We start from the raw sequence: 7387 nt of genomic DNA, 5'->3' as shown, positions 1-7387 counted from the left end.
TGTTGAATTCTTGTTCGTCGCTCTCCGAAGATTGTGAGCGATTTGAATAGGGATAACAGTTAATTAACTCCATTGAAAAGATAAACATAAACATAAACAAACGAGAACAGCGAGTCTCTGTTTATCATGGGTGGCAGTCATGTGTTCGGTTAACGATTTACTATTGGAAATCTCTTGGATTATTCCATTTGATTCAATCAGAGTTATGAATGAGTATCGACTCTCGAAAACTGTTGAAGAGTCGCAAAAATCAAGCACCCCACATGTGAGAGGCAAGGGGACTCACAAAAATCAAGCACCTCGAAGGGAACAGAGAACTACCACGTCCACGTCGTTGTTCCTGGATAGCGCTAAGAGTAGTTCATCAATGACTTTGATGGTCCATAACTCGGACTCCAGTGGGCGGATTGTGGACCACAACCAGTGTTTCGTAAAGGGCTTGAAACCAGCTTTCTCATCCCATGGTGAAAAACTAGGGGTTCCATTTAAAAAAACCATCGTGACCCCTGAATGACCTTCAAAATGACCTTCCAAGGATTTTTCAAGGTCAGTACCATACTTCCCCCGTGTAACCCTAAACTTTTCATACGAAACATTTTTCTCTATCCCTACTAGTTTTCGAGATATTTGACTGGATCACTTCAGATGGTCCACCCTGTATATTTGATGTGAACGACAAAATTTTTATTCACATGTTATTACATCGGGTTTTTTTTCGTATGTATTAAAAACTAAAGCTAATAGCTCGCAATCGACGAGCTGGTGTCCATTGAAAATATCGTTATCGCGTATAGCGTCTTCGGACGCGATGTTGGAGAATCGCGTATATTTGACATCAACCGTATCGGCGAGTCGGACTAATCGTTCGAACATTACATCGATACATCCGTCAAATGCGAACATGCGTCGTTTCGGTCATCGTAAGGCGTACGGATGAAGAATTGAGGCGTAGCATCGTTCAACGTGCAAACTCTAAAGCCTCGTCTACAATGTGATCGCTGCGACATTAAGTAAAGTCGCAGTCTTAAAAGCGCAGAGTTGTCAATTGAGTCGTGTCACGATGCCCGACTACACGATACTTCAGTCGCATCGGTCGCGGCGGTCGCAAGTCGCTTATATGTTGTAATATAGGGTGATTTTTAACCTAATCACTTCCGTGCATTAATCAATGGCTAAATTTCGCTCAGGAAAGCGCCAGGCCACATAAAGAAGAAAACGTGCGGGAATAGTGAATGATCGCCTATGTGTTTACGAATGTTGTGCAATGGATTTGCGTGTTCGTAACATTTTATTGTTATCGAGTGCATATTTGCATTTGACCTCGATATATTTATATCTAAAAAGACGCTGTAATAGAAGGAGATGGTGGATAAGACCTATAAATAGAACCAGAAATGATTTAGGATACTTCAATAATCAATTCAAAGAAGCATATGAGACAGATCATGAAGAATTCTTTAATATGACAAGAATGACACCTGTACAATATGATCATTTATGTCATCTTGTCAGGCCTTTTCTCAGGAAGAAAAGTATACGGAAACCTATCTCAATAAATGAACGAGTAGCTGTGACTCTCTTGTAAGTAAACGAAATGTTATTATATGCCTTTTGAGTTATATAATTTACCTTACATTATTAAATATTTGTTGATAATAGTACTTTTATTGTTGTTTCAGATTCCTTGCTCATGGTGACAGTGCCAGATCAAAATCATGGGACTTCCGAATTGGCAAATCAACTATATACAAAATTGTATATGAGACTTGTGATGCAATCTGGCAAGCTCTTAATACACAATATTTACCAAAACCTTCGTGAGAAACGTGGGAAAAGGTAATTGATGGATTTTGGAACAAGTGGAACTTTCCAAATTGTATAGGTGCACTAGACGGAAAGCACATTACTATTCAAGCCCCACCAAACAGTAATTCTTTAAATCATAACTACAAGGGATATTTTAGTTTCATATTGATGGCAATTTGTGATGCTAATTATAAATTTATCTGGATTGATGTCAGTAACTATGGTAATTTGTATTCATAGTATGAATCTCAAGCATGTCATTCATGTCATATTAAAGAATTCTTCATGATCTGTCTCGGGTGCTTCTTATGTATTGAATATAACAATTGGAATTGTGTCTTTTACAGGATCTAACAGTGATGGTGGCGTATGGGCGAACAGTAAACTTGGTCAAAGTTTAGAATGTAATACAGCAGATATTCCTCCTCCACAACAATTGCCTGGTACAACAATTATGCTGCCCTGTGCTTTAGTAGGAAACGAAGTATTTTCTCTCAAACGATATCTTATGAGGCCATATCCAAGAAGATCACTGACCAGTGATTCACAGCGAATTTTTAATTATCGCTTGTCCAGAGCAAGGCGAACAATTGAAAATAGTTTTGGAATTCTTGTCTCTCGCTGGAGAATTTTAAGGAACTTAATTCAATGCAAGGAAGAAAATGCTCATAAAATTGTGCTCGCTGTTGTTGTTTTGTATAATTATATCATGTCTTCTTATGAACACAAGTATTGTCCATCATATTTTGTGGACCAGGAAAATAATGGCACGGTTATTCCAGGGCAATGGCGCAATGAAAAATTAGGATCTCATTTTGTGCATATTCGTTCAGTAAGCTCGAACCGAGCTGCTTACATTACAAGTGTTCAGCGCGACACACTGCGAAAATATTTCATGACAAACATTGGTGCAGTTGACTGGCAATTTGATTGCGCATTAAGAGGTTACAATATTAATACCCCTTTATAAGACATATAAAGCCGGTTCTACATTAGTCGCAAGGCGATCGTAAGCTTGTTGTGACAACCAATCTGTTTTAAAATTAATTCTTCAGATTGGCTGTCACAACATGCTTCCGATTACCTTGCGACTAATGTAGAACCAGCTTAATACAATCTTTTTATACATATATATTCTTATACGCATATATATATTCTTCGTAAAATGTATATAAAAGGATTATATTAAAATGAGCGATTGTGATTAACAAACCTGATTAAAAATAAAATAATGTATAAAATATGAATTTATTCACTCTTGAATTTTTTTCTATACAGTAACACAGCCTTTATTATATAATATTATTACACAAAAAATCATTCTTCAACTTACAGATTTAATATTATAAAATCAGACTTTTTACCTCACAGTCTCAGATATCAAATACTGTATCTGCAGAAGAATATCTTCCTAGCACCATTTATATTCTAAGCTAGTGCAGTTTACGGACTTGTGCTATTATTACTTATGCTATTATTACCGCAAGAAAAAAACCTAATCTTAAAATAAAGAAGATAATTTCGTATGAAAAGGAGAAGTGATCAGAACATAAAAAAATGCAGTAGTTTATCTTTGAGATACATACAAAAATAACGACCTTTCTTTTCTTTTCCTTTTGTTGATCAATTTATCGTAATTTATCTTTTCTGTCCTTTAATTTTCGAATTTACGAATTCTGAATACTTTCGTAGTTCTTATATTACTTTTTTTTTTGTATCGTTTTAGTTTTTAAGGCATTTGTAGATATATGGTTATACATGCTTTTATAACGACTTACCAGCTAAATAATAATAATTAAAAACATTGTATCATATGAATTTTAAATATTTCTTAAAAATAATTATTCTGTTTTTCTGATTCTCAGAATGTTTAAAAACATATCACAAGTTTAAACTAAAAATATTACAATATTAAACAAATATCAAAATTAAAATTAATAGTATTCATAGTCATTCATCTCGAAATGATTCGAATGCTTCTAATAGTTTTATCAAACATCTTGTTCTTTGTTGTACAGGCACACGTTTTAACTCTTGTGACAAGATTACCGTAATACTTTTATCTTCTTCTGTATCTTCCTTAGAAGTTGCTTTCTTGGAAGTATTGTTCAGCAATGTTGAGCAAATTGCAGTAATAGCTTGTGATGATTCTTTAATCACAGACTCTGTCTCAATATTTGTCTTCTTTCTATTTTTTATATCTGATGCAGGTACTTTAAATGAGTACTCACTTGATTGACTATCAATACTGACATCATCTGAAATTTTTTTTCGGAATGTTAGGAGCATTCATAATCAGAGGTTGAAAATTCTCTAAAAAATATTGATTTCATCACTAACCATCAGAAATGTTCGCAACAAAATTTTGGTTCCAAGTAAGAGAGTCTCTTGGTGAATCCTTTAATGAAGATGTTGTCAATCCTTTTGATTTTGAAATATTTAGTGATGGTTCCATAAATGATGGTCTGGAGTGAGGCCTGATTGGAAGTCTACTTTTAGAAGAAGACGATGAAGAGGATGATGTAGATAATGTGGATTTAGTATAATTAGAGACTGTCCTATAACATAATTTTCTTAAATTGATAAAGGGACAATTATATAGTAAGAAATAAATAATTTAATGAATAAAATAAATAAACAGAATGAAATGAAAATAATTGAAAGATAGGATCGTAAAAATTTCAAATTAAATACATGAAGGGGATCATGTGAACGAAATGAATGCCTAAAAGAATGAAATCAATACTTACTTTCGTGGAACGTACAGAGGAGCCATGAAACGATGAATAGCCATGCTTTGTGGTGTCAACAAGTCTTCGTATGACACATTATCTTTTCCTGAACCCGATAATCCCTGTTGTTTTGTTAATGCCACTATTTCTCGCCTTGCACGACCATAGAGATTTCGTAGCGTGTCCCATCTGTGCTTTGCTTCTGATCCTGATAGAAAAATCAGTGGAATATGTTCACAGTGACACACGATATCACATATAATACTTGTATACACAAATATATAATAAGCACTTACCACTTAGTGGATGTTTTAAAGCTGTACCTATAGAAATCCATGCCATATCCTTTTCATGCACGTTGCGATAACCCGCTTTTCCTTTAGCATAAAGTCTAGGATTGCCTTCAACGAGTGCAATCAAATACAAGTCATCTTGAATTTTATCTTCTATACCATAAATGCCTTCCAACACGGGTGTTTCAATTTCGTCTAAATATTCCTCAACCATCTCTTCTTCGTTTTCCATTTCCAAATTAGATTGGTCGAAATCCATTTTTAAAAACACAAAATTCTTGAAGAATATCGAAACTTTCCTTTGTGCAATTTTTCCATCGTTCGTTGTGCCTCTGGTTATGCGTATATGGTACTAGAGATATCTAGAGATTATACATAAATAGCACCTCTACGAAATACACGCCCTTTTTTCTGATTGGTCATTTTTTACTCCGTAGTCGCTGGAATAGGAATTGATGCGAATCTAGCGACTACGACTATGACTGTCCTGCGACTAAAATAGAGTAATGTTACGATCGTTTTTCATACTTAAAAACATAACTACGACTTCATTGTAGACACTGGCTTAATTATACCGACTCGAGCGACTATCATTACGACTATTCTGCGACCGCAAACAAATAGTTTCAACCGCTTTTACGACTTTAGAACATACCTACGACCTCATTGTAGACGCTCCTTAACGGTTAGCGGTCCAACGCTTATAAAATTGTCTTTGTGTTCGTTGCGCAGCATTTTGTAAATATTACATCGCTGCTCGTAGAAACCCTTCCACGTTTCGAGAGACAGCGACAGTTCGTGTCCGCGATGATCTCCTAGGGCGATCTCCACGTAACTCGGCGGGCCAACGCTGATTCCAATTTCCAAATACTTGTAGCCCGTCAGATCGTAACGTCTGCTCAATAAACGCACCGCGCGATGCTCCATGCTGTGTACGTATGTAATGTTAAAAACGTTTCTTTTTGCGTTAAGCCCATTCTACAATTGCGTAAGTGTAGTTGTAAATAGTTGTAGTTGCAAGAATTGATCAATCACTGTCGAATATGAGAAGAATATTCAACTGTGATTGGTCAATTCTTACAACTACAATCACTTCCAACTACGCTTACGTAATTGTAGAATAGGCTTTAGATCGTAGAAACTTACATGTTACTGCAGCACTTCTTCGTTTCGTACGATGCGTTGCTCTCTTTGGCGAAATACATTTTTAACTGTTCGTACAAGCGGGTATCGCAAGACTGATCGTACCCGCGTAAATTGCGGCGTATATGATAAAACTTCTAAAATCGAAGAGGGGGTAACCCCTCCTTTTTTTCCAAGAATTGCGAACGTGTCGCGACATGTTTTATCGCGTTTTTTTCTACGTATTTTCTTTGTTCGCGAGTTTATCAATGTTTATGGTTTATATTTCGATGATGATGACGATGATGCTTTTTCCCCAGGATATTCCCAATATCTCGTTTCTTCCTTCGATGCCGATTTTGATGTTTTTCCCCCAAGATATTCCCAATATCTCGTTTCTTCCTTCGATGCCGACTTTGATGTTTTTTCCACAGGGCATTCCCAATTTCTCGCTTCCTTCTCCTTCGACGGTGGACTTGGCGGACCTTCCGGCAAGAGACGGCACCCCTTTCGCTCGACCGATATATATATATTTTCGATGTAGGTAGTCTCTTACTCGATTCATGTCTTAATGCTTGTAATTGAAGCTTACAATTGAACGAAAAAAGCCTTATACACTACCTATATACATTGCATACATACACGTTCGTACATACACGTTCATACGTACACGTTTATACATACACGTTTATACATACACGTTCGTACATACACGTTCATACGTACACGTTTATATACGTACGCGTTAATACATACACGTTCATACGTACACGTTCATACGTACACGTTAATACATACACGTTCATACGTACACGTTTATACATACACGTTCGTACATACACGTTCGCACATACACGTTCGTACATACACGTTTATACATACATACATACATACGTTTATACATGTATTACAATGGAAGGGAAAAGAAATACATAATCAATACGTTAACGTTTTTTTATTTAAAAATTCTTGTGCAACCACCAGTTATATATTTTAAATACATTTTGTAATGCGCAGATCTTAATATGTTGTCCGCATCGAATAGTATTAGCAACATCCAGAGTAGTCAACGATTTCATGTCTTCGCACACTGCGTCCAAGGTCTCGATGTGCATGCGTTCTCGTTCATCGTTCAGAAGCAAGTTCCATAGCCACGTTCGTTTCTCGCGTCCCTTGACGTACACGATAGCATCATCTTCAAATACAGCCGTCGTGATGAGGCGTTTCGCCTCGCTGTACGGGATCATCCCGTCCTCCCGTCGCAATCCATGGTGATAGGCACTCAACTAGGAAGCGCAGGACCTGTCGGATCTTGTCAAAAATTTCCATGGCACGGGATTCGTAAAAATGTAATGCGTGAGAACGGTCCCCTGTTTCAGCACCGCCACTTCCTTCACGATAAATTTCTTGTTGACGATGAATCCTTGCAGATCC

This window comes from Trachymyrmex cornetzi, unplaced genomic scaffold (genome assembly GCF_001594075.2).
Source record: "Trachymyrmex cornetzi isolate Tcor2-1 unplaced genomic scaffold, Tcor1.1 scaffold615, whole genome shotgun sequence".
Lineage (NCBI taxonomy): Eukaryota > Metazoa > Arthropoda > Insecta > Hymenoptera > Formicidae > Trachymyrmex > Trachymyrmex cornetzi.
The sequence above is the reverse complement of the archived record's forward strand: the minus strand, read 5'-3'. Positions refer to the sequence as shown.